We start from the raw sequence: 24794 nt of genomic DNA, 5'->3' as shown, positions 1-24794 counted from the left end.
CTCAGAGAGATTAAGAACCAGAAGTGGGAAGAACCAGGTAAGAGCCCCTTAGACTAAGCATATATGGTTTTACCTGTCCACCACCCTCTCCCTCACCTGTGCTTTATAGCCCACTATGCCATCTATCAAAATACCACCAACCTGGACCAAATGGTATTTGATGCAGCCAAGCCAGAACAACTGAGCAGTCCTGTGCCTTGTCTACCTCTGACTTTGTCATTCCTCCATGCGCCCCTGCCTTTATGCTCATAGCTCCATATCCTTGCTCTCCCTGTTCTCTGTTCCACTCTTTTTTTGCCTGCCTAACTCTGAATCTTCAGAACTCAGCCGTAAGTAGACTACACAGTCAACAGCTCCCCTTCTTACACCTAAGCCAATGTCATGTGACATTGCAGATATCCCTATCAAGCGGTGAGTCTGTTTTTCTTCCCCTTGAATCAGAGTTGGCTGCAGGACTTTCTCTAGCCAATGGGACAATGACAAAAGTGACACACTCAGAGATTTGAAAAGCGTTTATGTACTGGGGCTTGCCCCCTCTTGCTGCTCCTGGGATCCCTGCAATTGTCATGTGAGATTAGCTTGATGGAAGCAGGGAGAAGGATGGCCCATCTGCCTATGCTGTCCCAGACAAAGCCTGCTGCTCAACATAGGATATGTGAGAGAAGCCAACTTGGGTCATCCTCTTGCTAGCAAACTTGCTGGCTGACCACAGACATAGGAGAGAGCCCACAGGGATCAGCCAAGACCCGAAGGAGAACTGCCCAACTAAGCTCAACGGTGATTACCAGCCCATATAAATAGAGCGTAACAATGGTCTTAAGCCACTAAGTTTTGGAGTGTTTGTTACACAGCAACAGCTAACAGGAAGACATCGCCTCCTTTGGGCAGCCTCCCTCCACCCCACCGCAAGGCTGGTTTGGGCATTCCTGCTCTGTGCTTATCATGCTCTATGTAATCATTGCTTGAGTTATTTCATGCTTCACCTACCCTCTCCTCCCCAAGTCTCTGAGCTCCTTAAAACTAAAAGCCTTGTCTCTCTTGCTGCCCACTACCTCCCTAACACCTACCACAGAGTTGGTTCTTAATGGGCATGTGTAGCACAGAACAAACTGAGAGTGAAATTTTGCCCTAGGAGTGATCCTACGGTATTTCCCTCAGCCCCTCCTCCTCCTAATCAAAGTCTCTGCGGCCCTGATTGAGAGAGTGAGTGAGTATTGATTGGCTCCAATGGTACTGCTTCAGGAAGTAATCTGCCTCTATATTCCTTAAATAAGCTCCATGCCTATTCGGTGTGTTCATAGCAGTCTTGATTGTAACTCATCCTGTACTCCATTACCCTTATTTATAACATGGCACTGGAGCACAGAGCCCCAGGCTGTCAGTGGAATATTACAGGACCCTTTTGACTTGCAATTCCACACCACTCACTCCAATTTAGGCCAGCCACAGATGGTGCCCTGTGGCAAGGAAGGGGTGATTAGAGGATGCCAGGCTGCGGTGGGGAGGAGGGAACGACCCTCTGATTTTTCTCTCTGCATCAGAGAAAGATGAAAAAAAAAATGGCTAAGGTTTTTTAATGTCCCTTCCCACCAGGACAGTGTGTCCCTGAATGATGGCATATCAAACCTCTCTCTGACAGACTCAGGCACGAAGAGTCCTGGGACCACTGTGGGGACACCTTTTAACTCAGTGTAAAATGCCAGAGTCCCCTCTGCAGGTGAGATGACAGGAATGTTGTTCCCATATTGCCAGGCTACCAGTAGGAAACGTGGAATTCCATTCTCGTCTTTGCTCTGTGCCCTAGGGTGAGGCATTCATTTCTCTGAGTCTGTCTTCTCGTCTGTCAAATGTAGGGACTGATCCCTTCTCTGACTCCTTCCCTAGGTCACTGGAAGCAGTAAAGGGAGAAATTCACAAGAAACAACTTTAAGTAAAATGTTCCCTGTGCAAAAGTCATGGCTATGATTAATACCAGTCAACCTCGTGGAAGATGTCTAGAAAACTAAAACCAAGAGGCTCGACAGGAATGGCTGAAATTCCCTCCCATTTTTTAAAGACATCAGCTCCTCAATATAGCACAGGGCCAGGGCTCAGGCTCTAAAATCAGCCACCTGGATTCCCACCTCTGCCACTCTGTTAGTTGAATAACCTTCCAGAAATCACTTAACTTCTCAAAAGCTCACTTTCATCATATAAACTGGGGAAAGTAGCATCATAATAATCACTGGAGTGTGAAAGCCAGGGAGGCAGGCACTGGTTTATCTTAGTCATCGTGTACCATAGTACCTAGAGAGTGCCTGGTAAAATGTAGCCACTTAATCTAAAAATAATAAAATGGCTAACACATATTAAGTGCTTACTCTGTGCGAGTCTTTTCGTAGCTGTATGCATACACCTACCTCATTTTGTGCTCCCAACATTCCTATGACTTATGGATAATGATAAAGCACAGGTACCCAGTGGCCAGATACTGTGGCAGCACAAGATCCAGCACATGTCTGTGCTCCATAAGGTTTGCAGCAGTGAATGGTGCCACTACCACCACCTCTGCAGTGCTACACGGATAAATTGCTTTTACTCCAGTTAATACAGACATCATCTGAGATCACTTGCTCTGAAGCAACAGAGCCTGTCTTTGATTGTAAATTCCTGGCAAAAGGAAAAGATACATCTTTTGAATATCGTCTTCAGGGCACTGTGGTTACAACATGGAATATCCTCGGGGTGTCGGACTAGAAATCAAGACATCTGAGTTGTCACACCTCCTTCCAGTCCCCACCCCGCTAGGTTCTTTCCATCTCCAGAATCATAGAAACGTAAACATAGAGTAGACTTTGTCAACTCAGCAAACGTTTCTGGAGAGCATTTGCTGCACCGAGCCCTTTGTGGAAGCTTTTGGGCATCATTTTTCTGGGTCTCCACTTCTCATTAAGAGTCAAGAAGACTGAAACTCAGAGAGGACAGGGGAGTTGTCCCAGATTACATAGCAAGTCAGGGGTAGGGCTGGTGAGAATCCATCCTCTTGTCCTCAAGGGTAGGCTGTCTGTACTCTACCTGCCAGATTCTGAGTAGCCTCCTTGCTCTGTCACTGATGTGCTGTTTCACCTGGGAAAGCCACTTCCCTTTCTGAACCTCACTTTTCTCACTTGTAAAATGGGAATAGACATGGCTTCTTCAGAGGCTGTTCATAGGATTTATTAAAGAATGCTATTAGCAAAGATAACTTTGATCTTACACTCTGTCTTAGAGGAAACTGTTATGCTATCAGAAAACAGCAAGAACTACACCTTCCAGGCTACATGATAAACCTCATACACGTCTCAACTCTATCATTTATCTGAGAATTATAATAGGAACTGGGAGAAGGGGGTCCCACCTAGCTGGTATCCCATCCACTCATCCTGTACACCTTATAAACATGTGTCAGCTCTATCATGTTTTTGAGAGTTACAACAGGAACTGGGAGAAGAGGGACCCACCTAGCTGGTGTCCCATCCACTCATCCCATGCACCTTTTCTGAATGTTTTTCTTCAATGACCACTTACTCAGGGCTATAACTCTTACCCTCACAATCTTCACCCTAATTCCTGTCTACTATGTGATGTGAAATATACTAGAAGGAACTGTGTTGCCAGGGCCAGGAGGCATGTCCTTGTGATGGGCAGGTGTGCCTCTCACAGAGGGAAACAGGCTGTTTACTGGCATTGGGAGTGAGGACCAAGTTAGATTAATCATCTCTAGAGAGCATATACATTCAGTCAGGCTAAGTGGATCACAGGTACACAAAAAGTCACATTTACACAACCTAAAAACACCTGTGAAAATGTTCCACCAGGGGAACATACGTGTTTATATGTATTTTCTCCTAAAGCACAAGTGTGGTCACAAACACATGTACTTCCTCATGAATATATGCATCTGGGCCTTCCAGGAAAGCATTCATATCTCCTCACATACACAAACACGTGTTCACATATGACTGTTTCCTTATGCACGTGCATGTACGCACAGATTGATGTGTTCATGTATGAATACAGACAATAATGATATGTAATAGAAGGTTTTGCATGTAAAACCTCACACACACATTCTGTAAAACTGCTCCCCTCCTAACACTGGTATCATGAGTATTTGTGCATGTGTGCACATAAATGCATTCCACGACACACATAAACAGGCATCCTCATGTAGATATGCACATACGTATGTGAAAACTTTCACAACAGTGCTCACAGGCATAGGTGAGGCCCTCCCACATGCACGCTCCTATAATGTGCTAAGTCCACCCACATATGTACGTCATACATGCTCCATCGTGAATGCTCAGACCAGCATACGTGTGCACTGGTTCTTTACACAGGTAGGCACGTAGCCACCTTCATGGGCAGATATACGTATATGTGCTCAGGCATGCACATGCTTCCCAAAACACATTTATCCCAAGGGCATACATTTATTCCAAGGGCATACCAAAGCCCTTGTGTGTGTCCTCAAATACACAGCTACAGAAATGACATCAGGAAATGTCCTTCTGAGCCTCTGAAATATCTACAGGTCTGTCCTCCTAGAGGCTGTGTTTTGCACTCAAAGAGAAAGACCAAATCCTCTCCTGCACTCTCCTGAAAGCCCGTTTCCTCTTTTCTGGTATGACTGACAGACCGCTGTAGAGCACAGAAAAGCAGAACAGTCTTGTTCTCAGCTGTCCATCCACTTAATCCTTTCTGATTTTGTTATGGGAAAAAAATTTCCACCGATTTGCTATTTCATCCCCTCAGCCTGGTGTCCTTGAAAGAGAGAGATTGACACATGGCAGAAAAATGTCCTCTGATGTCCAGCTCCAGGCAGCCCAGTGACCTTCCTCTGGGACTCTGGCTTCCACATACCACACAGGAAACCCAGCCAGGACACCAAAGCTAATGTCCTGGATGCTGGGGCAAAAACAAAAACAAACAAACAAAAAGCCCAACAGGATCAATCAAACAAACAGAAAGCAGAAATAATGCATTAATATCCTCCCCTTTCCACACAGCCAGACACTACACTTGGCAATGTTGCACACTGCAATTTGCGCTCAACACACCCACCCTGAAGGGACCTATTAGCAAGCCCATTTTACAGAGAAGGAAACTGAGATTCCCAGAGGTGAAGGCACTAGTCTAAGGCACTAAATGCAGTTAGTATGGAGCACGTCTGCTTGCCTCAAGGCACTTTAAAAACTCAGGAGAATCTGGAAAGAGGCAGGATGTGTTACTACTGCCTGGCCTCTGGAATCCTCCTCATTTCAAGTGCACTTCCAGGAGTTTCACTCCCTGGAAGAGGCCCAGTGCACTGCAGAGGCATTTTCCCAGCCTGATGAGGGAACAGGGACCTGGAGGAGGAGAGAAAGGGAACAAAAGGAGGAATAGAGTAAGACAGGAGAATGGGACAGGGTTGGCAAGAGGAGGAGGAAGAGGAGAGGGAGAGAACCCAGCTTTAAAAAGTGGTCTAGTTCATCTTCCTTTTTAAAAAATAAACAAACACTGAGCCCCTTCTCCATGCTGGACTTCATAGGAGATGCTGGCAGTGAGGAGACAGAACAGGATTTTTCATCCAGGAAACTCCTAGACTAGTGGGGCTAATGCCTGTTTTATATGGGATGCAAAAGCCTGACTGAATGTTTTAAAAATACTTGCACACAGCTGGGCACGGTGGCTCACGCCTATAATCCCAGCACTTTGGGAGGCCGAGGTGGGTGGATCACGAGGTCAAGTGATCGAGACCATCCTGGTCAAAATGGTGAAACCCCGTCTCTACTCAAAATACAGAAAATTAGCTGGGCATGGTGGCGCGTGCCTGTAATCCCAGCTGCTCAGGAGGCTAAGGCAGGAGAATAGCCTGAACCCGGGAGGCGGAGGTTGCGGTGAGCCGAGATCACACCATTGCACTCCAGCCTGGGTAACAAGAGCGAAACTCCGTCTCAAAAAAAAAAAAAAAATACTTGCACATTTTCCAAATTGCTGAGGAAAGAGAAAATGAAAAATGACCTCTCCTGCCATAAGTCAGCTTACTACTATGGGTGTTAATTATCCATCAAGCCTTTTATACATGTTTTCCTGCATAATCCTCATAATCTTTCCTGCATAACCTTTCAAGATGGTTATTATATCACATTATATATTCATGTATGTATGTGTCTATGTACCTGTGTATATGTACACACATATGTTTGGTCCCAAGAAGTGCAGACACTATGTGAAAATCACAGGATCTCAGCAGCAGAAGTGGCATTCCGACTCCCTCAGCTGAACTTCTGGGTCCTTGCCCTAAGGCATTCCTTTTACTGCCCCTTCTGCCACTGGCTGCATTCACTACTTGCAGTAACTGACACAAAGTAAGCTACTTAGCCTGAGACAGCAGAGCTGGATAGACCTTAAGAGATCATCTAGACTTAGAAAAACTGAGGTTAAAAAAGATGAAGTGATTTGGCCAACCCCAAAGATCAACACTCTTTCCAGAATGTTCTTTAAGACAGAGCATGCATTTTTAAGAATGACAACTCTTAACCCTGATATTGCTGACCCTGATATTGAAGAAGGCAGGAAGACAGATGCAGAACAGAGATGCCTCCAAGTTCTCAAAGTGCTAGAGATAAAGCAAGCCTTCCATCCCTGAGGTTATAGGATTAGCAATCCTATTTTACAGATAAGCCAACTGAGGCCAAGAAAGGGAAAGGGATTTGCCTATGAAAAAGTGGGGCAGCCCTCTTAAACCAAATCTAGGATCCTTTCCCGTAGAATTCACTCTGAACAGCCCTGGAAGCAGCTGCGTGTAGAGGATTAGAAGACAAGTGTGGGAGGCAGGTAGACAGGTGGTTCCAGAGGTACCCCCTTAATTGCTCTGGCCCGGCATTTAGAAAGGCCTCATGCTTAGCTATCTTGAAATTACAACCAAAGGGCCCCACATTTCCATTTTGCACTGGGCCCTGCAAATTATGTAGCTGGTCCTGTCTTTGATACATTTCCTTTCTGAGCCTGTTTCTTCATCTTTGAAATGAGGTAAATAATGGGGTAACTTTAGAGGGTGTACAGCCGACACTTTCTTTGCTTCTCTGAGCCAAACATATATGTATGCACACATATACATACACATGTTCATATATACATACATGCAAACATACATGAATATACAACAGGTTTGAGAGGGCTGCATCACTTCTTCCGAGGCAAATACCTTTCCCTCACTTGTCCTCAGTTAGCTCATCTGTAAAATAGGATTGCCAATCCTACAGCCCCAGGGATGGAAGGCTTACTTCCTCTCTTACACTAAGAGATCTTGGAGGCATCTCTGTTCCTGCGTCTGTCTTCTTGCCTTCCAGGCTAGCAATATCAGAGTTAGAACCTGTCATTCTTGAGGTCTTTCCCACTTCTTCCTTGGCCATCATCTTTCCAGTACAGTCTAGTAAAGCATTCTCCTGAAGACACCTGAAGTCCCTGCTTTCCTGGTCAACCATGCAGGGTAGGACAGAAATATCACAGAGTTTTAAGTCCTCTACCCATCTTCCCATCAACCTAGAGAATCCCTTAGTTAATGACAGATGGGAGGTGGAGGATAAATGCCCTAGTGTGTGATAATTCCTGGGCATGTTTTTTTATTTGTTTTGTTTGTTTGTTTGTTTGTTTTTCTGAGGCAGCATCCTGCTGTGTTGTTCAGGCTAGAGTGCAGTGGTGTGATCATGACCCACTGCAGCCTGGACCTCCTAGGCTCAAGCCATTCTCCTACTTCAGCCTCCTAAGTAGTTGGGACTACAAACACGTGTCACCACACCCAGCTAATGTTTTATTTTTTGTAGTGATGGAGTCTCATTATGTTGCCTGTGCTGGTCTCGAATTACTGGGCTCAAGCAATCTTCCCACCTTGGTTTCCCAAATTGCTTACAGGCATGAGCCACTGTGCCCTGCCATTTGGACATGTTCTATACTGTGTTCCAGAGGTCTCCAGTGAGATTGAACCCCAGTTGCTCACAGCAGTCCTTGATCAATTATATACTCTTTATTGGCTCCCCTTCCGGCCTGTCTCTTTTCCCCTACTGGGGCTTCCTGGGACCACCTCCGAAAGAAATTACTTGCATTCATCTCCACATGCCAGGGTCTGCTTCTGGAGAACTCAGTTTAAGACAGGGATGCTCCAAGCTTGATTGAGATAATGCATATAAAGTGCTAATACTGCATCAGACATAGATGCAAACCCTCAATAAATGGTAGGCTTACAGAAAAAAAGTCACTTTACAAGAAGACATGAGGAAGAGGACAGAACGTTTATCACTGATTTCTAAATTTATCTTAATAAAATCATCCCTGGTAGATCCTACTCATGACTGGTCAGGAATGTTTTTCAGAGTCCTGTTTCCCACAAGAGGCAGATACCAGTCACTCTGGCTTCTGGGACCCAGCGCAAAGTGAAAGCTCATGGGATTGCCATCTATTGTTTTTCTGGCCTTCGCACCAAGTGAGAAGGAAGCATAAACCATCCAGAATCCCAGAGCCTCAGCATCAGACATCTCATCCATCCAACCCTTTGTTTTACAGATGCAGAAACTGAGGAACAGAATAAGACCAAAGTCACCCAGTATGTAAGATCAAGTTCAGAAGAAGAAATCAGGCAGCCTGCCATTCACTCTCCAAATAAACTTCAGTATTTACTGATTTATTCATTCTTTTTAATGACTGAACAAATAAGAAATGAATAAAATAATAAATAACTAATAAAAATGACTAAAGTAATAAATATTTGGGAAAATTTTTCCAAAGAGTGGGAAAATGCACCTATGCTGGTAAAGAGGTTATTTTCATCAAAGCAAGACATAGAGAATCACAGAGATACACAGATACACACACTAGAAAGTAAGCCTCACAGATATAAGGGGTTTTGCCTCTTTTGTTCCCTGCTGTGTCCTGGAGCCTAGAACAGCACATGGCCCATAGTAGATGCTCATGACTGTTTATGAAATGAACAAATACTCTTTCCATGACACCCACAGTCTACCCCTGTTGAAGCTCTTCTTGGCTTACCTCAGGAAGAACAAGTCCAAAGAAACCAGAGCCCACTACCCATTATGACCAGAATAGCATGGTTAGAGAAAGCTCCAGAGCTCCACCACCAATATGAACCCCAGCTCCATTAGTAAGTCCCCAGAAGGACTTGAGCAAGTTACCATTCCCTCCCTATCTTGCAATAGTTTACTGTATTTATCAAAGGAGGTACCCTATATGTAAAACACTAAAGCACTTGGTACATATCAGCTATTACTAAGGTAGAAAGAAATACCCTTCTTCCCCTAAAGACTTCGCTCTCATTGCTAATATATTCAGGAAAATCTTTCCAAAGAGTGGGAAAATGTACCTACGTTGGTAAAGAGGATGACTAACATGTAGGCTATTTTCATCAAGTAATAAATAGAGAATCACAAAATAAAAATGTCATATCCTCTCCAGTCTTTTTCAGTTTTTTGTTAACCACCAGGAGGTGCTTAGGTGCCACAAGGTCTTTACTAAGCCAGAGAAAGCAGGTCTCAGGCTCAAATCCCAGGCGGGCTGTTAGCCCTGGCTGGCTAGAACGTCATGGCATTGCTTTGCTTTCACTGGACTTGTCTTTATGGTAGTCTTCGAATTTTAGTAAGCAATACTAGTTTTCCATTGATCATTATAATATTGAAGTTTCCATTTACAATACAGATATTACTTCAGAAAAATTAAAAATTAGAAGCAAAAGACAGAATGCAGACATGGTCAAAATGATAAGGATGGCCCTGAAATGCCTAAGGTTTGGGACTCTCTGGTCTAGACTTGGTTCTTGAGCCATCAGGATAGGACAAAAACTCAGGGTCCAGGGCTCAGTATCAGCTCTGCCATTCACTTCTGCTCTGTAACTTTGAACATAAACATTCCCTTCCCTGGGCCTCAGCCCCCTACCTCTAAAATGAAAGGATCGGATGTCTAAGGCTCCAGAATGCCTTTCCGTTTTTGAAACATGTTGAATCCTTTCAGGAAACCAACAAAACTGTAATAAACCTGAGGAAAATACATCAAGGCCATGTGGGCGCCCCTGCCTGTCTCCATGATATCTCACTCCCAAATGAAAATTTGCAAACTCCAGAGTCTTGTTAATACCCATGTATTTATTTATGTAGCTTTCCTTCTTTCTACCTAATTCCTGACAGAGGAAATAATACCAGAATTTTGGAACCCATGCTCAGAATCCTCACTCATTAGAGCACTTAAGGTGTTCACACATAACACCAGGGTGGCAATCTCAATCTCCTCTGCCCTCACTACCTGCCCTAGAATCCCCTGTGCAGTGTTTGATGGAAAGAGCTTTGAGGAGAGCTCACAGGTGCTTCTGACAGATTCTCAGGAAGGTAGAAACCTGGGCTTCGGTACTGACCTGGCTCTTCTGTTTGGATTTTCTCCTATTTACAGAGCTCCAGCTCCAAGGCAGCAAGAGACAGGGAGGAGTCACACTAGGTCTCCTGCTGCTCAGTGGGGCCTCAGCGTGGTCAGGTCGATGCTCAGCTCATCACATGCACTCAGGGCAGCCTGAGAAGTGCAGCCCCAGAGGCATGCACATGACAGAGAGGTGGCACAGCGAAGAAGATGCTTAATGTTGCTTTAAGAAGCAACCACAAGAAGTTTCCTGGGCAGACGAGGACTGTGTGCAGTCATGTGAATGGACAGGTGTTGACCAAGTCAAGTGGGGAAAAGCTTTCCAGGCACATGTTGAGGATATACAAGACATTGAGTGCCACTGATTTACAAATAGGAGCCAAAGTCACCAAACTCCCCAAGCCGGGAGCTTCTAGAACTGGCCAGTTAGACACTTGGAAAGGACTCGCATGGTAAGACATGTAGTTTTCACGTGAATAGATGGTTCAGGACACAGTCCTGGATGTGCAAGGAGGTGCAGAATTTTACTGCCTCAAGGAAAATTGAAAAAGATTTAGAAAGCCTTGAAAACCAAACTCAACCAGACCTATCTTCCCAACCTTCTAAATTTTATCTGAATCTCTTTTTTATCCCTTTGAGCTTTGACACTTAATGTCCATGCTTCCTAAACTCTCCTTCCCACTTCTCCCTTCCTAAGAACTCCCTCCTTTTCAGAAGCAAAACAAAAGCACTATGTATCTTTTCCCTAACTAACAGTCAGAAGCTTTTAACAGATTTCTAATGCACTGCTAGACGATTCCTTAAGGCTTAAATCCCCAAAGACACCTTGCTGAAAAAGATAGAGACATCTGTAGTTACTGGTGCTTTGCATTTGATTGTTTTCATAAAACACTGCTAACAATGCATCCATTTCACTCACAAGCAGACACACACAGAGTTAACCTCCCCACCTCCACCATGAATGTTTGCGTGAAATGACATATAGATGTGAAGTCTAATTCATGCTGAACAAGCAGCATCCCAGGAGGAACAGGTCTGCATTAGCAATGAAGACACCCGGTTCAGATAGTGAGTGCCGATAGCCAAACCTGGAGGAACACTTCTGAAACCATGTTCACTTCTCTTGTGCCAAGATCTAAATATAGCCCACCCCCCAATATAAAATATGAGCCAACAACCTGTGACCCTGTGGTTGCCATCTTAGCTGCCTGGGTTTTCTCAATATATCCCCCTACCCAGATCTAAACCAAGTAGGGTTATATATTATCATGTTATATTATATATTATGTATCACAACAACACATATTATCATATATGTTTTATATTGTTAATTTATAATATATAATTCTAATTATCATATAAAATATGTATTATTATAATTATATTGTATGATATGTTTTTGTAGTTTTATGGTATTATATTCATATTATATAAATATATAATGTCATATAGTGATGTAATATAATTATATGTAATATATAACCTCATATAAATATATAATATATAAGTATATAATATACTATTTCATTTATATAACATTATATATAATCATATTAAAAATGAGTATATGTAACATAAATATATAACTATGTAATAAATATATTTGTATTATATTGTAAATTAGCATTATATATTAATACGTAATATATAACAACATAATATTGGTATGATGAAATATATGCAATATATATTACTTAATATACATAAATATATAACTAATTTCTTCAAGGCATATTCATGACAGGAAAACTAAATGCCTTACTCCAACATACCTTGATGTTTTCCATCAAAATCTAAATTTAGGACCTCTAGCCTTGCTAAAACTGTAAGTGATTACGCCTTCCTAAATAATCTAAAGTACTTCCAAATGTCCCATGAACTTAAAAATGTTACGCCAGGTCTTTTTCTCCTCTTTTCTATATTTCAAGGAACAAGCACAGTGGCGTTTAAGAAGGCCTTATATAATTCTCGGCAATGACACAGCCATGCCTATTTTCCAGTTTCCTTTAAGAATCACCATTAGAGGTACTGTCTGTGCACTCAGCTGAGGTGTTAGAACAGTGAAATGGCACTGCTTTGTCAGCCCTCCCGCAGCTGCCAACCATGTCGGTTTAAAGCCAGCCTGGATCATGATCAAGGTAATCCAATTAGGCTTCCCACTAGACCTATGAACTTGGATAAATCACTGTCACTCCCCAGGGCTCAGTTACCTCATCTATGAAATGGGAATAAGAACACCTTCTCAGCCAGGGCTGCTGTGATGAATGCATATTCTGACATATTGCAGTTCTCAGCAAACGTTCATTTCCTTTTTCTTTCTTCAAAACACTGTGCAGTTGTTTTTTTGGACCCGTGAGCAGAATTTTTCATTATATTGAGTTTCAGTTCCTTAAATTCAGCCCATCATAGAATGGGTCAGCTCTCCCCAACTCTCTTTGAGATTCATGTTTGCCTGAAGGTCTTTTTAATTTAAAATGGGAGCACTCCACAATAGGAAGTGAAAAAGAAATCTAATAGTAAGTATTTGGACATTGAAGAACTTCATAGTGTAAACCTCCAGGCACGTTAAGTATAGGCTGCCCTGATGACACAAGATTGTGAGCAGACGGTCGTCATAACAGGTAACATCTATGACTGCTCGCCATGTGCCAAGCACTCTTCTAAGTGACCTGAGTGAACTATCTCATGTAACCTTCACAATACTAGGAGGTAGATACTCATATCAATCCCATCTTGTAGATGAAAAACTAAAGTGATCCAAGATTTGACGACCCATCACAAATTGCATAGCTTAGACTCAAACACTCCACTTTCTTGCTCTCCAGCCCATGCAATTAACCACTCCTCTGCAATCACTTCCCTGATTATGGGCTTCTGGAATCAGGCAACATCCTGTTGTGTGCTGGCTTCAACACAGATGACCTGAGTACATTCTAGTAAGTCAGCTCCTGTCTCTGTGCCTGGGGGCATCTCACTAATAAACTGAGGATAATTAAATCTCATTTAGAGGACAGTGTTGAGAATTGGGAGGTGGGGTGAGGAGTGGGAGAAAGAGAGAATAAGAGATGGATGGAGGGAGGGAGAGATAAAGAATTGTATGTTGGGCTCTCTCTAAATGGTAGTTTCTTGACTCTCCCCCTCATGAGAGCTTCCCAGGGTGGGGAGGGATGGAAGGAGTCATCTGGCAGTTCATGGACGTTGGTGCCTGGACCATGGTACCATGTATTAATGGTACTATGTGTGAAGGAGCCAGAAGTCCTGCCCAGAGGAATGTGGGAAGATGTTCCACCTGCTGGAATGCACTCTGCTGAGGACATCACCCCTCAGGATTGTGTTCCTGCCTCCACTGAATGGCTGGAACACTCTAACTCTTTAAAATCAGCACAATGCTAGGCCTCCACGCTTCAGATTTCCTTAGGGGCTTCGTAGGGAGAAGAATAGACCACAAACTGCTATGGGGGTGAGCAGTTTCCTGCATCCAGACAGCTTATAGATATTTCATAGATGTTGCCTTGGGCCTGGGGATCCTTTTGCCTGAGCCCAAGGGAGGTCACAAGTTGTCCAAGAAGGGTACAGTGAGGCTGAATGGAGAGTAGGAGGGAACACACTGGGTGTATCTGGGCCTCGGGTGTGTAAATGGAGAGCCCTCCGGCTCTGTTTAATTCTCTCCGCTTCTCTTTTCTTTTTGCCTCTCCGCTTTGTGACTGCTTCCTTATTTCTTCCACTGTTCCTTCGGTTTTCCCTCTACTTTCCCTTCCCTATCTGCTATCCCTCTTCCCACTCTTTCTCTCTCTCTCTCTCTCTGTCTCTCTCGCGCGCACGCGCGTGCGCGCGCGCACACACACACACACACACACACACAGAGAATCCCATTTTCCTCAGTAGGCTGAAATGAGACAGATTTGGATCCTTTTATGTTGAATAGCTTTGCACTTCTTGAAGGTATTTCAGAGCCTCAGGAAGCCTCCCAATGCCTCTGCCTGCTTCCGGGTTTCTCATCAGTTCACCATAAGTCCCAGTGGTCATCTGTAGATCCCTTGAATGACAGGACTGAAATGGAACTCAGGGGTGGCCCTATCCAGCTATTATTCTGTCCTAAGTCAGCAGAGCCTAGTACAATGCCTCGGAAGGAAGTAGCAGGTGTTTGGTGCAGATTTGTTGAATGTGTACATTAATGAATGTAAGTTCTTGACTCCATTTTGCAGGTGGAAAAACTGGTTCCAAGATGGCTAAGTATCCTGCCCACAGTGAGTTAACAGCAGAACTAGGGTTTTAACCTACATCTCCAGATTTGCAGCTCATTTCCCAATCCCTATGTTACCCAGAGTGTCAAGCCCAGGCCTCTTTTTAAAGACACTGTAAGCGCCCCTGGGAGTCTGCAGATTCTCCTGGGAGGAGCCACACTTCCATTCATCACCAGTCATTGACATCAAAGAAGAGACTGGCTCATTTGGACCCTAGCCTTGGAAGAACTGATGAGAGGATGCCTCAGAAAGCCCAGACCTCCATACAGGAGCATTCCTCATAGGTCAGTGCACTGGCAGGCCCTTGACTCCCTGAGTGCCAGCCCTTATCTGTCCACTCCAGAGAGGGGCTGTGACCCAGGGCAGAGAGCTGGCAGGACTGAGGTGCCTAAGGTAGTCACACACCTGGTGAAAGATGCTGGGAAGTCGGCAAGAGTACCGGATCCTAGAGTTCAAGGATATCAGCTCTTGTCCCTTTGGAGCTTATTCTTTCTTTTGAACTCCTGTTGAAACCACATTGGGACGTAGGCAGAATGAAACTGTAGGCCAAGCTGCATCATATTCATGAGCGAAGCAGCATAGCACAGAGATAAAGGTGTGTTCTCTGGAGCCAACCTGACTAGGTTCAAATCCCACCTCTGCCCCTCACTAATTTGGGTGCCTTTAGAAAGTTGCCACTAAGTTTTGTGAGGACAGCACTTACAAGTAAGATTTTTTTGGCGAGGCTAGCACTTGCCACTAAGTTTTGTGAGGACAGCACTTATAAATACCACTAAGTTTTGTGAGGATAACACTTAACGAATTTGCCTGGCAGGAAAATTGACATTTAAAAAATGTTAGGTATTATGGATGTTATCATTGTGCACCTGAATCCAACATGACCACAGCAATCTCAGAGTTTGGGTTACTGCAAACTCTGTGGGGTTCCCATCCAGGCTTGATCCATCTTAGACTTTTCTTCTTCCTGGCTGGAGGAGAGAGACACCTGTGAGAGTCACCAGGTGTTGAAAAGCCTCTGGTACCAGGGAGGACAGGACTCCATCATCGAGGTTAATTAGTCATGCTGTACGCTCTGAAGAATAAGCCACACCTTTCCTGTCTGCCCAGCTTGGGGTTTTCTTGGTCAGAACAGAGGTATAAATGAGCTCACATGGCCACCAAATATGAAGCCGGAGGTGCTTTAGAATAAACACATCTAATGGCCTCATTCTGTGAAGAAAAACTGATGCCCCAAGCAGGCACACACGTCTCGGTCCCACGCCTGAGCAATCAGCGGCTGCTTCTCCCACACGGTGCTGCCTTGCAAAAGGCCTGGAGCTGCCCAGGTTCTGAGGCCTTATTGTTATAAGGTACTTCATGAAAATAAAGTACTCCTGAAGGACCAAGCCTGGTTTGGCTGCTCCTCTGTGCTGGGAAGTGGGGGCGAGCTTCAACTAGTCACTGTGGGAGGCAAATTAAGGCCCATTTGTTTTATACAGGACACCCCTTAGAAAATTGCTTCTTCTGAGAACTCCTGGGAAAAATTCCTTCTGTTCCAAGGGTGAACCAATTTCTCCAAAAGAACCATTTATTCCGATAAGATCGAAGTAATCATTAAGGGCTGTGCTCCTCCTTGGTCAGATGAGCTTTTTAACATTAAATATGTAGTGAGGCCCCATGATGAGATGTTTTATGCAGATCTATAGTCTCACCTTCCATGTGACAGTCTAATACTCAATGAATGTCCACCTCTATTTTGGTCCAATTCTTCCTCCCAGCAGCACAGTGAGTCACTTAGCATAGCCGAAATAGTAGTAATAAAACCTGGATTCTACCACTTTGTAATTGTATGACTTTAGGGAAGTTACTTTACTCAACTGTAGAATAGGAATAACAAATTCATCCCAGTCTCCTTTACAAGGCATTCTTCTTCTTTTTTTGAGACCATCCCACTCTGTTGCCGAGACTGGAGTGCAGTGCTGCAATCCTGGTTTGCTACAACCTTCACCTCCCAGTTCAAATGATTCTCATGCCTCAGCTTCCAGAGTAGTTGGGATTATAGTCATACACCATCACGCCTGGCAATTTTTTTTTTTTTTTTGTATTTTTAGTAGAGATGGGATTTCACCATGTGGCCAGGCTGGTCTCAAACTCCTGGCCTCAAGCGATCCACCTGCCTTGGCCTCCCAACCAGCTGGGATTACAGGCATGAGCCACCGCACCTGGCATTCACAGGGCATTATTAAGGCTTAATGAGGTATCAGAGTTTCCTCCCTATGAGCAAGACCCATTTCATGCAACAAAAAATGAGGCCAAAAGATCTTCACATGAAAGTGGCAATTCCCAAGACCCATCAAAACATTTAGTGGGAGACATAGGCTGCCCAGTTCCCAACCCCTTAATTTCTCTACTGCACCACAGATTTAAGTGAATAACTTCAGAATTGATTGACTGAAAGTCGATTCAAGTAGAAGTTGTTTTAAATAATTTTCATGGTTCTTTTGCTTCCAAAAAATGAGGACAATGATGATAGCTACTTCACAGGATAGCACAGGCAAATTAAACAACCAAGTGAACTTTTGTCAGTAGTGAGGAGATGCATTGACCTTAGAGATTATTATTATTTCCCCCGTTTAAGCACAGAGAAAACTGAGGCTTAGCAGCAGTAAAGACCACTGGGATGCTGACTGAGATACAGATCTAAAAGCCCACAGTGAAATGAAATACAGAACTGAACTGAAATGAAATACATAACTGAGCTGAAATGAAATGAAATACAGAACTCAGACAGGGAATCTGGCAGGTTCCCAGGATTCTGCATTTATTCAGCTTCTGTCTGGGTTGACTACGCAATACTCAAGTTTGGAAATCCTCAAACAAGACTGTCCTGCATGGCTCTCAAAGGTAAAGTCTGTCCTGCATGGCTCTTTTCACCTAAAAGAGCTCACCACAGGCCAGGACTTTTCCATACAGGATTATATATGCTGCTTAGAATCGTACCGAGGGGTAAGGATTATTATACTGTCACAATCTATGAGGAGATAAGCTCAGAGAGTTTAAGTAACTTGCCAAAAGTCACAGAGTTGGGCTTCATATCCCAGGCTTGTCTAACTTTAAAGTCCATATTGACTCCAGAATGTCACTCTGCCCATCCTTAGTGACTAGAACCACCACTTTCTGCCTCCTTTCAAGGCATTCTGAGGAGCACTCACGGACTCTGAGGAGCACTCACGGACTCTGAGCAGCACCGTCACATGTGCTAACTGCCCCTCTCATAGCCCTTTGATTTCTTTCCATACCGTCAGATGATCCCTTCTCAGCTCCAAACTCCCCGTAACTGGCACATAGCCAATCAGAAGAACGGTACTGATTTCCATTTTGCATCCCAGCCTGGGACAAACGTGATAGTACAGATCAAAGGAAGTCTTGGAATTAAAATGTGAAATGTGCAGAGGCATCCTGGGATGATGGACAGCCTGATGTTCTGGCTTGTTACTTGCTCATGCTCATTCTGGACGTATACAAATGGACATCTCCTCCACTACTCTGTCAAGCAAGGACACACAATGTGCCTCATCAGTTTTTTTCATATAATGTTGTCCACTACAGATCAAAACCAAACTTCTAGCCCAAGTGGTGAGAGAAACATGTCTGCCTCAATTCATGGGAAGGAAGGCAACCGCGAGGTCCAACACTTTGAACAGTGGCCGTCATACAGTGAGTGCTTAGTGAGTATCTGTGGATGGAGTGGAAGAAGCAGGCAGGTCTGTAGGAAATTATGCACTGGCATGCCTAGATCAGTACTGGGTTGAGAGCAGACACTCAACAAAATATTTTTGTCTTCAGAAAACCATAAATCTCTCTGGCTGCAGGGATCAGCCTCAGATTATAGAGCCTCTCTCTGGACTTCCCAACCTTCTCTCTAAACAGATCAGTTCCAGAACGTTAGAGATGCCTATCTAAAGCTGTGTGCCCCACTCCCACCATTCTTTGCTAAACAACAACTGAAATATGTGATGAATAAATTCAGGCTAAGGTATAAATAGCTGCAGGCAAAAAATTCAGAGGGATGGAGTCAAGTCATAAACACCATGAAAGTTCATTGTCATGTATCTCCAACTCCAAGACGGGAGATTTCAGCATGGTGGCAAAACTAGCAGATATTTGGGCAATGAGTGGGGAGGTTCTGTGACTCATCTTAAACCAAATAGGTAACCACCTTCTCTGCCAGGCCAGGTTCTGATGCTCTAGAACAAAGTTTCTCAACCTTGGAACTATTCACATTTTAAGCCAGATAATTATTTGAGGTGGGCATTATCTTGTGCATTGTACGATGTTGAGCAGCATCCCTGGCCTCTACTCATTAGACACCACCAGTAGTATTTCCCCCTCCACCAGCTGCGACAGTCAAAACTGGCTCCAAAAATGATGTCCTTTAGGAGAAAAAAAATCACCTCCTGTTGAGAACAACTGCTCTAAAGATAAAATGATAAAAATATTCTGATCACATTAATACAAAGCAAGTTCTCAAAAAAAAAGCCATGGTCTTTCACTACTCCAGCCTGCATCTTCTGGTCCCTCTGTTTGGCATCTTCTCCCACTCACCCCCATCCCCATCTTATCCCCTGGCAAGCCTTTACTGCTCCCAATTCAGGGATCACTTCTTAAGCCTTCTAGAATGTCCTAAGATGGGATATTCAGAGGCCCCTCCACCATTTGACAGAAAGTTGTACTCCCACTTACCACACTATGGTTAACCCTCTGCATTCTTGAACTAAACTTTGCACATTGTGAGGGCAAGGTCTCTTCTTTACTCATTTTCAAATTCTAGTTCTTAACGCCATGCCCTAGCAGTGAATAAATAAGTGTATGAACAGAAAGCTAACATTTAATGATCACCTGCCATGTGTCAGTCCTACTGTGTATATCCTATCTCAGCATGTCTTTATGTTAACGTTGCATCATGGACTACTCCTACTCCATGTTTCTAGAGAGTAACTGGCTTCCAGAGAGCAGAGATAACTCATCTAACACCACACAGGCAGCAAATGGCACAACTGGGCATATGGACGTAAGTCCGCTTGGCTGCCACGCTGCCTTTCTGACCTTCTGTCTTCCCATTTGCATGCTTGCCGTCTTGCTTCCTACAGTAGTAGCCATGACAGAGCCCTCTGCCATAGGCCCTTGGGTCTTGGGGAGGTGCACCTTGCTGCTTCCTTCTTATCAGGACATAAACCCTGTTGAATCTGGGCAGCGAAGTGGCAGGCAGGTGGGTATGAGCTTTGCCGATGTGGATGCCTGGGCCCCCAACACAGGCACAAGTTGGGCTGGAGACACGGCGATGGAAGATTTCTTTCTACAGCAGCACAGACCAAAGAAGAGGACTGTGGGCATTTTCAACACACTTTCCTGTCTCTGGTGGTGTTATTAGTTTCCTTCAGCCCATCCAGTAATGGGGACCTTCGGGGCTGAAATAAGAACAATGATTTTTTTTTCCTTCTACTCTCCTAGAGTCAAGTCCAGAATTTAATAAAGGTAAAAAAAAAAAAATACTATGGTATTCCAATTCCTCTCTGTAGATTTTTGTTTTAATTTAGTTTTAGCCCTGATGTTAGACAGACAGTCCTGGGGGCTGAAGTGTATCCACTTCCATAGCATGTCTGGTGCAGAGAGAGACTCATTTTTATGTGTGCACACACACATACACATATACACACAGAGGCACCATGAAAAGAGTGATTTTTCCTACAAAATCAGAAAATCATCTGCATTAAACTGTTCTGGGCCTATCTGTCTGCCCCACCTCTGACCCCCTGAAGCCTCATTCTCAAATGTAAACTGGCAACCAGGCAATCAATCAAGACCTCACCTCTCAAAGACTACCACCACCACCCCTACCATTTAATCCTAACTGCATTTGCCCAATGTCTGGAATCGACCTCTTTGCCCAGGCTTTACTCAGACAGAGCCTCTTCAGGTAACATGGGTCTTAACTTCCAAATGGTTTATGGCTTTGCCAACCTGAAGGTTTCCCAATATCTCTCGTGATGGCTCCATGCTAGCCTCCACCCTTCAGAAGATCAACCCACTTCCTGTTCTTACTCTGAATCACTGACGTTGGATTCATTCAAAGAGGTTGGAGGTGGGGCATGGGAGAGACGTAATAAGCACAAAGACATCTTCAGTATTATAAATCAACAAAGCTTTCAGTGTGAAATCCATCCAGGATTCACCCTCTTTCTAATATTAATTATTTTCTGCAATGTTTCCTGTTGCGAACATTCTGATTGCTTTTCTTTCTTTATATATATATATTTGCTTTTCGCCTTGTTGTAGCTGGGTGGCTATTATGACACATACACTTTGTTGATGAGGAATGGATACTCAGAGTAAAACTGAGTTAAATCTATATCTATGTAACTCACTTCAATTAATTATCAACAAATATTTACTGAGTACCCAAATATCAGCTGGACACCATGCTAAATACAGGGGACCCAGTGATAAATAAGACAGACGTAGTCACTCATGTACCCTCCTAACTAAGGTGAAAGATGTACCAATCAGCTCATATAGTACACAATGCCATGTGAAAAAGAATGCTTGATGGGCCAAGCACCAGGTGGCTATGGAAGGCAAAAAAGGGAAGCCCAACCCAGCCACAGTCATGCAGGCTCACAGGAGGCCATAACACCTATGTGGGAGCTATAGGATGAAGAGAATTTTCCAAGGAAAAAGAAAGGACAAAAGTGTGCTAACCGGAGGAACAGAGGTGAACATAACGAAACAATGGATTCAAATATGGATTGTATTAGTCCATTCTCACACTGCTATAAAGATACTATCTGAGTCTGGGTAATTTATAGACAAAGGAGGTTTAATTGACTCACAGTCTGCATAGCTGAGGTGACCTCAGGAAACTTACAATCATAGTGGAAGGGGAAGTAGGCACCGTCTTCACAAGGCAGCAGAAGAGAGAAGAGTGAGTGAAAGAGGAATCTTGCCAAACACTTACAAAACCATCATATTTTGTGAGAACTCACATTCATGAGAACAGCATGGGGGAATTGCCCCCACAACCCAGTCACCTCCCACCGGGTCCCTCCTTCGACATGTGGGGCTTATGGGGATTACAATTCAAGATGAGATTTGGGTGGGGACACAGACGAACCATACCATGGATACTAGAAAAAAGTTATGAAATCTCACTATATAGATTTGGGGAGGCAGGGACAGGCCAGAGCAAGTGGTGAGGCTGGAGAATTGGGTAGTGGCTGAGGCATGCCAGACTTCCCACACCATGCTAAGGACTTGGAATTTCTCCCGATATCTAGGGGGAGCCACTGCAGAGATTTAAACACTTTAAGGAGGGATGAAATACCTAGGATAGCTCTCTTTCCTCAAAAGGAAGAGATAGATTTGCAGGCAGTGGGAGTGAGAAGGGAATGCTATGGGGGGAAATTGAATGTGGAGGCAGAACTTGTCTAGACCCCTAAAGCTGGGAATGCTGAGAGGCAGGGATGGGTCTGGGACCCAGCATGCTTCAGTCCAGGAACAGTGGGTAGACAGCAGACAGTGGAATCATCCATGTAACTTATTTATCAATAAAACAGGCAGACAAGAGACGCCATCTGAAGCATAGACTTTTGACCCTGATCCCGGAGGGAGAGGCCTATGACAGGCTTGACTCTGGCTGGTCCAGCACAGATTCAGCCTCCCTTTCCAGATGGCACAAGACAACTCTGGATTATCCACCTGGAGATGTCTGGGCTGAGTGCACAGGCTCACCTCTCACTTTCTGACTCTATAGCCAAACACAGACAGCTGCTCTCCTCCTGTCTTTTTTGTTGCCATGGGCTCTTCGGGCAGCCTCTCTGATGTTCATTAAAGCAGTCTGTCTGGCCAGTCTTGAGGCTGAGCTGGGCAGACTGACTGATCTCGTAACAAAGGAGCTGGACACCTGGGCTTAGAACTCCCCCTCCTCCCTGAATTTGGAATCTCCTTTTCCCCTCTTCCCTTTCCAGCAGACTCCTTAATGATCTAGAGTGTCTCATCAATTCCCCCATAATTACCTGCTGTGTGTCCTCATCGAGACTGATAAGGAAGTAATTAGGATAGACATGCAGGGATTACAGGAAGGGAAAAATGTTCTGTTGTCAAGATAATGCCACTTTCCCTCACGCCTTCCCGGACAAATAACTGGGCAGGATATGAGGATTGTTAGAGATGGAGAGGCTGGAAAAGGAGGTGAACGGAAGTGGAAAAGAAAGTGGGGATATGCATTTCAGACCTGAAGGAGCCCTTAATAACCCTCTAATTCAGGAGTCCAAACTCAAAAGTCGTCAGACCCCAGGCGGGTCATATAAGTGCTTGGAGCAGAAGAGGTAGAAGAACAGCCATAGTACATGTCTGATGGCAAATGACAACTGACACTTGGCTTTAGGGAGTTACCCTGAGGGAGGGGTTGGGCATTCTCATCTCTTTCAGAAGAGGCCACACAACTGAGCCTCATCAGCACACATTGCCATGCAGGAAGGAAGCCCAATTTTGGCAGCTCTTCTAATTTTTCAAGAGAAGCTGAAAATCCAGCTGTTGTGTGAAATTTCTCATTTTTTTTCTCACTTTGAAAACTTATCTGTATTTTTTTTAACAAAATATGAGCCAAATAAAATTATATCTGCATGCCAGATGTGGCCTGTGGGCAGCCAGTTTGAGATCTCCAATTTTAGTCCAGTGCCTTTTTTTTATAGATATGGTAACGAAATAACTATTTGGAGAAAAAGAGGGTTTTGCCCAAGGTCACAGAGCTTGCTAATGGCAGAATCAAGACTCAAACAAGCTTTAGCTCCTTACTCTCCCATTTTTCACAATACTTAAAACTGGAGGCTGAGCACAGATCATAAGAAAAACAAAACAAACAAACAAAAAAAACAGGCACGTAAATAATGCCAATGAGTGCAAGCAGAGATATCAAATTGCACAAAGAAAATTCTGCAGTGGAAAATGAAAATATCAATTCTAGTGGTAGCTATAGGGGAAGGGAGAAGAATATACGAAAGGCTTAATACCTAAGGGACTAAACCATTTCTTGCTTAGATAAAAGAATCAGGAGCACCCACTTCTGTATTAGAGGACTGAGACTGGGGAAATAGACACAGTCCCAACCATTAAGCAGCCAGGAAACCAGAATGCAGAAAAGCAGACCCATATATCGGTATGGGTGATGAAGTGTTCCACGTGCCAAGAAAGTATGTTCAAGAAATTAGGGTGAGCCAAGACACAGGAGTGCTGAATCTACATGGAAGTGATTGTGATAAGAAAGTCCTCAAAGACAAAATGACACTTGACATGGAGTGTGAAGGATAAACCGTTTAGCAGTGAATGGAGCAGTGGATATAAATTAAATCCTCAAGGACACAGAGCAGCGAGCAGTCCCCAACCTTTTTGGCACTACGGACTCGGTTTCACAAAAGACAATTTTTCCATAGGACAGGGGAGTCATGGGGGGTTTTGGGATAAAACTACTCCACGTCATATCATCAGGCATTATAGTCTCATAAGGAGCGTGCAACCTAGATCCCTCAAGCGTGCAGTTCACCATAGGATTTGTGCTCCTATGCTCTAATGCCATGGCTCATCTGATTGACAGGAGATGGAGCTCAGCTGATACTGCTCACTGGCCCACCACTCACTTCCTGCTGTGCCGCCTGCTTCTTAATAGGCCATGGACTGGTACTGGTCTGTGGCCTGGGGATTGGGGACTTCTGACACAGACAATTGGGGTATTTGAGGACACCCTAATTACTTCCTTATTAATCTTCATGAGGACCTACAGCAGCACCTGGAGGGGTGGACTCCAGGCAGCGGGAGCAGATAAGCAATGGTCCCATGATAGAAATGTATGGAAGTATATAAAGCAGGACAGCAGAGATTACAGTAGATAGGGTTTATATTCAAGGAGGTAGCCACGGGAGGCAGGCAGAAGAGGCAAGTTGACACCACATCTGAGAAGGTCAAGTGTGCCAAGCAAGGAAGTGTGCATATGTTAAGTAGAAAATGGGCAGCTGCTGAAAGTTTGTGAGCAGGGAAGGGAGATGGTGGCAGTACTGGTGTTGTGTCTGTGGAAGAGTCACCTGGCAGTACATAAAGGAG

At 44.2% G+C, this 24794-nt stretch overlaps 1 protein-coding gene across 3 annotated transcripts in view; it reads right to left on the bottom strand.

Annotated features, from left to right (window-relative positions):
* ASTN2 (astrotactin 2) overlaps positions 1-24794 on the bottom strand; it is a 976097-nt gene that overhangs the window by 864149 nt on the left and 87154 nt on the right. The gene's annotated exons all lie outside the window — the stretch shown is intronic.

The sequence above is a fragment of the Aotus nancymaae genome, unplaced genomic scaffold, assembly GCF_030222135.1.
Source record: "Aotus nancymaae isolate 86718 unplaced genomic scaffold, 86718_ANA_hifiasm-v0.15.2.pri h1tg000003l, whole genome shotgun sequence".
Classification (NCBI taxonomy): Eukaryota; Metazoa; Chordata; class Mammalia; order Primates; family Aotidae; genus Aotus; species Aotus nancymaae.
Note: the sequence above shows the minus strand (reverse complement) of the source record. Positions and strands in the feature narration are given on the sequence as shown.